At 39.4% G+C, this 10,139-nt stretch overlaps 1 long non-coding RNA gene across 1 annotated transcript; it reads left to right on the top strand.

Moving 5' to 3' along the window:
- Positions 1-6,027: 6,027 nt before the first annotated feature.
- LOC141373405 (uncharacterized) lies at positions 6,028-9,194 on the top strand. The gene is made up of 3 exons (XR_012379339.1): positions 6,028-6,737; positions 7,466-7,676; positions 7,993-9,194. It is a non-coding gene; the product is annotated as an uncharacterized lncRNA (long non-coding RNA).
- Positions 9,195-10,139: the final 945 nt, after the last annotated feature.

Genomic DNA, 10,139 nt, shown 5'->3' with positions numbered 1-10,139 from the left:
TCTTTGGGTGTTAATAGTTTATTTTTCTTTAAATAAAAATATCAATATTTCCATGGTGAAAAATCAGAAGAATCAAAGAATTCTTAACAGAGACTTTACTGTATATTTTTCTATTTTTTTCTTTCTTATTTCAAACTCATTATGTTTCTTATTCGTTTCAAACTTGTTATGTTACTGGCCAGAATCTTGCTCCAGATTGATGCTCTATAACCATGGTGCAGTAAATTCAGTTGTGTGATATTGAGTAGAAAATTCCTTTCCAGACTCCAGGGTCAATCAGTTTGCATCTTGAAGACAGAATTTGATGACATTTAATACTGGAGATCTTGATTAAAAGGTTGGATAAGGTTACTGAATCAGCTGACATTTACTGCGTACCCACAGAGAATGTGACACTAGTATTTAGTAAGTACATGGCATTTATGGATCTGAAACCCTCCTCAAAAGTGAAACTTACTCCTGTAGAAAGGGTGACGTCATCCATTAGTGGAAGAAGCTCATAACTTCTATCTACTCATGACTCCAAGTCTAGTAAACCTTTTAACCTTTACCTGTTCTTGGGTCAGAGGGAGTGGTGACATCCAGTCATTGATAAAGAAATAAGCGGGGAATATAGGGAATAATATGTTAGAAGATGAGACCTAATTGAATATAGTAACTCCAGACTAACTAGTACGGTGCTAGAAATCTTATGGATGCTCAGTCAATATTTGTTGCTGAGGCAATTCAGGCATCCTTGCTTTTGCAAAATCTCTTTGCAAACAGCACATTTGAGCTTGTCTGGGCTCTGCAGTTCATCTCATAATATTTTCTCTGCACAAAAGAAAACACATTCTTAGGTGTTTTGAGACTGTTTGTTGTTGTAAACTCCTAATTATGTTTTTACATTTATAGTCCCCCTATAATTAACATTCTCAAAAATCTAGTTATTCTCCCTTGTTTTTTAAAAAATATTATTGTGGTAAAATATATATCACATTAAATTTATCATTTTAACCATCTTAAGTGTACAATTCAGTGGCCTTAAGTACATTCACAGTGTTGTGTCGCTTTTTTTTCTAGATGAACAGAATTCCTAATGTGCCTGTGACTAAGATGGATGAAGTATTAGCTAAGAAATAGACACAGTCGGCTTAAAGGACAGACATCTCTTAATCACAGAATACTTATTAGGGGACACAAATATATACAACATATGAATTGAGTAGATCCCGGATACCATCCCAAAGAGTCAGGAAAGCTCTGTAGCTGTTGTGTAATATGCAGCATGAGATCTTTATTGGAATAGGATTATCTTGTGTCAGGCCAACAAAAACTTGGCATTGATGCATAATTAATGAACTGGGAAATGGATTAATGAGATTTCTCTCTAATTAATGTTTCCCTAATATTTGGCGTGAAAGCAAAACTGCATTAATTAGTAGAGTGGGTGTTGTGTGTGTGTGCGTGTGTGTGTGTGTGTGTGTGTGTGTGTGTGATTGTGTCTGGGTGTTGTGTGTCTGTCCATGGGTGGAGCTTAACATACTTCATTCGCTGTGTTTTCCTTTCTTTGCTCTTACACTCCTTCCTCATTTCCACCCACTCATCACTCTTGTTCTTCTCAGGACTGCCATTTTGTTTTTGTATGCGGGTGAAGGGAAAGGACTGACAGCTTGAATGATTCCATTTTTAGATGGATGTTTGAGTATATATGAATTAATCAATATTTCACAATCTAGGTAGTGAAAACCCCTCCTTTTTCTTAGAGCAAAGAGAACATTATGTTCTGTGTGTGCAGCTTAACTACCATTGATGTTAATTAAATCATGCAGGCAAAGCCCCTTTCTTGAGTTGATAACATGCTCTAGTATACATCACTGTCAATTATACATCAACTCTTAATCATCTTGGGAAGCAGAAGGTAAATCCCCCTGCTGAGCCAAAACACCTCATGTAGGGATTATTGGCCAGCATTAGGATCTGAACTTAAAATCTTAATTCTTCCTTTTCCTTCAAACTTATTCTACTATTGTTAATTAAGTCAAATATTCCTCTAGGAAGTAAGCAAATGTGTGTCTGTGTGTGCGCACTTGTGTGTATATTTGTATATGGGATTGGGAAGAGGTGAAGATAAAGGAATAGTGAAGGCTAAGAGGCAGAATATTTTTGCATTCATATTTGAAGGCTACAAAAATGTGTAGCTCGTTTTTCCAAAATCTTGAGTTTAAACATGTCTTTGCAGGTAGAAGATCTTCCATGTGGTGTGTAGTTCTGATGGTTTTGTTTCTAGACGTGAAATAGCCACTGTCAGAAGATTTACATCCTATGTGGCTAAATATTTCCTCATCCAACAGATATTCATGAAATCTATCATGATGATGATGATGTTGATGATGCCGTCAAGTTCTCTGTCCAGTGGGAGAGATTGACATCTAAACAGGTATTTAAAAATGTATGAGCGAGGGTGCCTGGGTGGCTCAGTCATTAAGCATCTGCCTTCGGCTCGGGTCATGATCCCAGGGTCCTGGGATCAAGTCCCACATCGGGCTCCCTGCTCACCAGGAAGCCTGCTTCTCCCTCTCCCACTCCCCCGGCTTGTGTTCCTGCTCTCGCTATCTCTCTCTCTCTCTGTCAAATAAATAAATAAAATCTTTAGAAAAAATGTATGAGGGAGAGCCTTCAGTTTGCTAGAGCTTACCTTCCAGCTAGAGAAAGATGAAAGGTAAGGCTGGAGGGCTCGGGAGAGGCCACATCACGGGAAGGCCTGTGCTCCATGTTGTCCTAGCAGGATAAGAACTGCTGTCATCAACAAGGGTCTGAAATGCTGAAGTGGAGTTCTCACTCCCGGGAACAGTTAACATGAGCCTTCTTCCAACCCCTGGTTCTTGCCAGGGCATTGAGTCTTCTGCTAGCACCTTCTGCATCTGCCAGCAGGCTGGAGACGAGCCAGAGGGGTTAGACCTGGACCCACCCTGTGGTGGCACACTTCACATCTCCCTGCAGTGATCACATGCCCATATTTATGCCCGAATTCCCAGGTCAACAATTCATACTGTCCTCTCCCACTCTTAGTAGTGTCCTGATTTGGACAAGAAATCCTATGATCACCCTCATTTCTCCTACATTCCATTGGTTGGAATTCAATCACATAGTCACACCTGACCTCAAAGGAGGCAGGGAGATCTATGTGACAGGAAGGGAAAGGCAATGGATTTTGGTGACTGTGAGGCACTCCTTGTTACAAATGTGAAGGGGGTGAAGACTTGTCCTCCGTACCCATTGCCTTTGAACCACTACCACTTAAATTCTGATATTCCTTTGAAACCTTCTGGTTTATTTTAAAAATTCCTTTGAATTTTGAATCCTGCTCTGTCATATATTTGTGTTTTTCTTAATATAAAAATACTATGCTTTCTTTCTTCAAACATCTTCACAAATAAATAATGTTCCAGGAATATTTGCTGTGGTTAGTTGTCATTCATCGACTCCTGGAAGAACTGTATGAATAGCCAGTTTGAGACACATACCACTGAACGGTCTTAGGCAGAAGAGTGACCTGGCCAGGTTTCCATTGAAAAAGCCCACTCTGACAGCTGTGTGGAGTGTAGATTCCAGGAGACAGAGAGCAGGGAGGCCGATTCAGACGCTTCTAGTTATTTGAGGGAAAGACGACAAAGGATCTGATCAGTGCTGGTAGGAATGTTAGGAGATTAAATCGGTAGGGATAAACCAAAAACTAAATTACTGATAAATTGGACTATGTAAAAATTAAATGCTTCAGCAAACACATCATAAAATTAAGTTTAAAAGGCAAGGGACAAACTGGAAAAAAAATGGGTGTCACATTTATGAACAATGAAATGGTTGATTTCCCTAATATACGAAGACATCTATGACTCCATAAGAGAAAGCATTCTAATAGAAAAATGGAGGGTGCCTGGGTGGCTCAATTGGTTAAACGTCCCGGCAACCAGTCCTGCATCAGGGTCCCTGCTCAGCGGGGCATCTGCTTCTCCCTCTGACCTCTCCCCTCTCATGCTCTCTCTCACTTTCTCCTTCTCAAATAAATAAAATCTTTAAAAAAAAAGAAAAGTGGAAAAATGAAAAATGAATCACACACACATACACAAAAGAAACAGGGACACAGCAATTTGTCAAAGAATATAAATGGTCTACAAAATGTTAAAACGTCACCAAAGTTCAAAAAATAGAAATGAAAAGATGAGAGCTATTTTTTATTATCAGATTGGTAAAGAAGGTCTCATAATAGCACACATATGTGTACAAGGTGTTAGCATCAGTGCTGTCAATAACAGTCAAATTTGAAAAAAATAATAATTTTCTTCAATGGAAAAGTTGTTAAATTATGACATATCCCCTCAATGAAATATTATGCAACCACTAACGAGGATTGTTATGTATCTATATTAATTGAAATAGACACCATGACCCACTAGTAAGTGAAAACAAAAGATTATCAAACTCGCTGTATAACATGCCTCACTCTGTAAAACTGTCTGTGTGGAGGAATGTGCATGTGAGTATACAGCGGTATCTGTAAGCCTTTTTGACAAAATATTAAAACTATCCATTTCTAGATAAGTAGATTTGGAAATGATTTTTGCTTTTTCTCTGTAGGTTTCTATATTGTTTTGAAATTTGAAAACAAACATATCGTTTATCATTTTTAAGTAAATAAAACCTTATTATTGGGGAAAAATAAAACAGCAGGTCTTTTTATCCTTTGGAGTAAAAAAGGAGGAGAACTTGGCGATTGGTTGTATTTGGGAAGTGAAAGAGAAGCGTTGGTTAAGGATGACTTCTGGTTCTTTCCTCCTTGCAATTCTCTGGCTCTGTTTGAAGGGCAACCCTCCATTGCTTGCCCCATTGTCGTTCCTTACACTTTGCAACTTCTCATCTCCCATTCTGCCCCTCCTAACCCTGGTCCCTCTGTTGAGTCCTCTGCAGGTTCTGGCTGATTTTAGAATGCTCTCTTCATCTACTTTCTTAACTGAGTGGCAGAATATTAGAGATGAGGGATGCCATTGGAAATGACCGGCCCAAATACTGTAAGTTGGCCTGGCTTCCTTGGATGCCAACATGCTCTGATGGTCCCAGTCTGGCATCAGGAAAGGTGGACGTGTGAACTATCAAGTTTAAGAGGGGCCCGGGACCTGCTGGCTCTGTCTCATGGTGTTCAAAGTAGTAGGAAGGCCCATTGAGAGGGTAAGGATGGCCAGGGGTTTGCCACATTTCCTGAGGGGCAGGGAAGCTCATTTCCACCTGGACATTCCATGCAGAGTAGGAGCAGGAGGTTGAGCAGTGGAAGCAAAGGCCAATGCTGGTTAACAACTTAAGAGGAATTGCCAACACATTCTTTTTTCAGGATTGCAGTTTTGCCTTACAAACAATGTTTTTTTTAAAGCCAGGTGGGAGCACCTGGGTGGCTCAGTCGGTTGAGCATCTGCCTTCAGCTCAGGTCATGATCTCGGGGTCCTGGGATCAAGCCCTGCATCGGGCTCCCTGCTCAGTGGGAAGCCTGCTTCTCCCTCTCCCTCTGCCATTCCCCCGGGTTGTGCGTTTTGTCCCTCTGTCTCTCAAATAAATAAATAAAATCTTAAAAAAAAAATCCAGGTTATGCAGACACAGGAGTGAATGCTGGCTGTATAAACGCAAATGTTAAATTTAAGTGCTCTTTACTGGTCAAGAAACATGAACGATTGAAGTCTGAGCTGTGTCAACTTTTTGAATCTTATTCTCTTTGCCATTTGAGGCTGACTCATCTCAGCCTTCAAGGGCCGGGGCATTTCTTAGTATGCATTGAACTCATGCCAAACTATTGTTTCACACTGTTATTGTCTAAAAGACAACGTGTACTAGAAACGTGAAACAGGAAATGTCCATCTGAACTTATTACGGTAGAAAAAATTTTCCAGAGTCCATATGCTGATGTAATTATTTTCAGATTTTTTTTTTTTTAAAAAAGCATTTAGTGACTAGATCTTTGGAACAATTGTATTCGCTGTCATGGGCAGAACGTCTAGCTTATCTGTCTTGTAGAAGAATAGAGCCCTGAAATTGCCACAATAGTGTTTTACATTGTTTTTGAATTAGGTTTTAAGGATTTTTATTTGCTCAGTTGTGTGTGTGTGTGTGTGTGTGTGTGTGTGTGTGTGTGTGTGTGAAGCACATATGTATTTGAATGTCTTAATCTCTTATTTTCTTTGGAGGGTCCTTAATTTATTTTACACTGAATTTTTTCTCCATCTTCAGAGTGTATGGCACATGCCCCTATTCCCTTCTGTTCCAGTACTATATTTCGTACAGTTTCCTGCAAATAGCAGTAGATACGGGCTGGCTGGTTCAGTGTTGCAGTATTTACAATGGACGTTTCTCAGCATAACTAATCTCTTTTGAAAATTTTGGTCCCATTCTCATCAGCACCAATCCGGTGCTTTGAAATGAATTGAAATGCTGTGCATTTCATACGGGATGAGGATTAAAGCTTTAACTGGGTCTAGAGATGAGGTGAGGGAGAAAAAGCCCCCACAAATCTGGTAGTTTTTTTCTCCTGAGCAGTGAAGAGCAATGAGCTGTACTCTAGAAAAGAAAGGAAACAGTAATTAGGAGCCTTTTCCCTACATTGTACACCGTCTTTGGTTTAGAGCAAAGTAGAAGCCGACCGGTTTTTTAGTTCTGTAGCATAGTTAAGTAAGGATTGGATTTATAAGCATCAAGAAGCAGAGGTCTTCATTCAGGTATGACTGTGTCTCTTCTTTCTCTCTTTCACTTAATTTAAGTGGCTTCATATTGTTTTATATTTGTTTGAGTCCATGATCTTTTTTTATCCTGTATCCTATATACCAAACTCCATTTCATCCCATATTTTCAGTTATTTTTCTGCAGTTTTACAGAATCCCAGAAATCCTTTTCTCCAGCTAAAATGCTATTATTAGTACCATTGATTCTAATGTCAGTTTGAACTTCTTTATTCCAGCACACTCTGCGGTGTGAAATCTTAAGAGTATGAGTGAATGATTGGTGTTCAGCCAAGCTTTGCCTATGTCTCTCCACGACCAAAACAATTAGGTGAAGAGGGAAAAATTCAATTGGCTATTGTTTTATCTGCCTGGTCCCTAACAGCCTATATGAATATTTTGGGAAATTTTTTGTACACTGACAGTTGCATTTTCATTATGTAGCTAGAGCAAAAAGGTTTCAGTGTGAAAGTTTCATGTTTTAAGAAATATCCATTTCAGAAACAAATGAGGTCAATGGGCTTCTTGTTTTAGGAAGAGGGGGTAGTGAGGACTTAGGAGTAAGAGGAAGTCCTATGTCAGAGGGCTCTGCACACACCTTCCTGAAATACCTCAGCTATGTGTAAATGTAATCTGTTATTTTAACTATTCGTAATAGTTGCGTTTTGTCCTTTCTCACATTAAATTATAAAATCGATAACAAATAGGGCGGATCTTTATTTTTCAAGGGTTCCTTCCCCACCTCCCCCAGTTTCTAACAGGTTGCATTTCACCCTTTCAAAGACCTCAAAAGCTACCAGATTATTGTTAAATAAACAAATTTTGGGAGACTACTGACCATTAGCCAAAGGGAAGGTCCTGAGTCATCCAAGTGTTCTCCAGCTGGCGAAGAAGTATGAAAAAGCTCCTGGCCAGATCTGTACATGCTGGAGCATCTGGGTAAGTTGGGGAAACACATTCATGGCACCCAGTGAAGAAATGAAGTGGTAAACACAATGCAGTGCACTTTTATGCTTCAGATTGAAGCTTCATATTCAAAGGATATAAGAACTTAATTTTTCCAGAGGAGGTGGTTGGGGGATTGGGTAACTGAGTGATGGGCATTAAGGAGGTCACATGATGGAATGAGCCCTGGGTGTTATATGCAACTGATGAATCACTGACCTCTACCTCTGAAACTAATAATATACTTTATGTTAATTAATTGAATTTAAATAAAACAAAATTAAAAAAATTTTTTCTTCTCCTCCTCCAGCTTATGTCTTTCAGTTTTGTATGGAAATGTTCCCTGGATTCATAAAATACTTAAGGACTACATAAAGAAGAAAGACTCAGGAATCAAAGGAAAGTCACCTAACATAACTTCTGTGGGGTGTATTCAGGAAAGCAGACTCCATCAAAAGCCCAGGGTTAAATTCATCAGCACTGCTTTCTCAGCATGTTTTGATTTCCTACTGAATGCAGTGAGTGCAGGAACCTTGGGCAGCAAACATTTAAGGATTTCGTCTGGGCAGGCACTGATCTTAAAGTTCTGACCTCCAACAGTGTCAGGCAGGTTGCCTTGGTAAACTGTAAAGTGAAACTTCGAAGATACAACTGCAACTTAAATGTTCACACGTTTACTAATTGCTTGAATATTTTCAGAGAAAAAAATGAATGCTACTTATTTTTCAGAATAGGGTGTGATACTATACCAAAATTCACAAAATGTGAAAGATAGATAGATATGGAAGGCTACAGAAGAAACTAGAAACTGTGGTTGCTTTTGAGGAAAAGAATGAGGGCCTAGCAGCCAGAGATACTTTGCACAGTTTATAATATTGTAATATTTTAATTTCTTTCCTTGTACATATATAGCTTTTTTAAAAGAATGAGAAGTGCTTTACAAATGCAGATATTTTCACTGTGAAGTCTTTATTTCCATAATACTAAAAGTAAATGCCTGGTCAATAGATTCTGAGCTGTAGCCATGATATCCCTTGATTTTGTTTACCTGGTAACACTAGCTCGTGTCTGTAAACTCTTTAAAATTCCCCAAATTATTTCACCTATATTACCTAATTTGTAAGATCACTTTATTATTTATTACTATTTATTACTATTTATTACTTACTCTTCTCATTTTCTTCTCTTAGTATGTGATTATCACATTGAATTGCAGTGGTTTTGTTCCCTTGTACCACACACAAAAACCACGATGCTGTTTTCTTCAGTAGTTTCTAATGAAGGTCTATTTGACACTTTAATACTTTCTTCCCTAATTATTGGACCAAGCTGTAACAGAATTATAAAGCTCAGGCTATCAGAACAGAAACTATCAGAACACTCAGGTGTTTATCTTGAGAGCCATATAGCATTCCATCGGGATTCTGTTTGATGTTACTTTTGTCTTATCCCACTGGGCCCAACTCAGAGTGTTCAACAGCGGACTCTAAGGGTAAATTAAAATACTAGTCAAAATTAAATGACGGGTGTGGAAAGGGAGGGGTCCTATAGGGCATTATGAAATTTGTCCCTCCCAAAACCTTTCTCTGCAGAGGGCTAATACCACTGCTTTTCATGCAAACAGACAACCAGGTAGGGAAAAAGCTTTTCTTTTTCTTTGTACTTGCTACACTAGGTTTATAGACGTACCTCAGTCCTCCTTTTTCATTAATGCTCATAGGGCTGAATTTCTTTCCAAGTTATTTGGTTTAGCAGTATTGCTGCAATTGGTTCATCCAGCCATTTTATATTGAAAAGGGCTACATAGATGGTGACCTGCTGTGAGCTGGCTGTTGACTGAACTGATGAACAGCCCTGTTTGGTTCTGCCTCTCATGCCTGCCAGAGATTAAGAATACCTTGACCAGGGCGCCTGGGTGGCTCAGTCATTAAGCGTCTGCCTTCGGCTCAGGTCATGATCCCAGGGTCCTGGGATCGAGCCCCACATTGGGCTCCCTGCTTAGCAGGAAGCCTGCTTTTCCCTCTCCACTCCCCCTGCTGTGTTCCCTCTCTTGCTGTCTCTCTCTCTCTGTGTCAAATAAATAAATAAAATCTGCAAAAAAAAAAAAAAGAATACCTTGACCAATAAGGAGGGAGACCCTTGTCTACTGTTCTGCAGTCCTTCTTCTGTTAAATAAGACATAATAAGTTCAGAATGGAGTCACGTGTGCTAAGCCCATGTCCCCAAACCAAGACTCAATACCTATCTTAATTATAGTTTCAACCTCTCCCAGGAATGGAAACTTAGGGCCAGTCAATCTGGAATTACCTGGTCAGCAGTAGTGAGGTCATCTGTCTGATAGAACTCTGCCTTCCCCCAAGGAAGGTGACCTTGCCTGAAATAATCCACTCTGCTAGAAACTTTCTTGTCCTGCCTCCCTCTGCCTGTAAATATCTTCCATTTTGTACAGCTCCTCAG

This window comes from Callorhinus ursinus, unplaced genomic scaffold (assembly GCF_003265705.2).
Source record: "Callorhinus ursinus isolate GAN/ISIS: 27379988/994484 unplaced genomic scaffold, GSC_fseal_2.0 scaffold9, whole genome shotgun sequence".
Classification (NCBI taxonomy): Eukaryota; Metazoa; Chordata; class Mammalia; order Carnivora; family Otariidae; genus Callorhinus; species Callorhinus ursinus.
The sequence above is the reverse complement of the archived record's forward strand: the minus strand, read 5'-3'. Positions and strand labels throughout refer to the sequence as shown.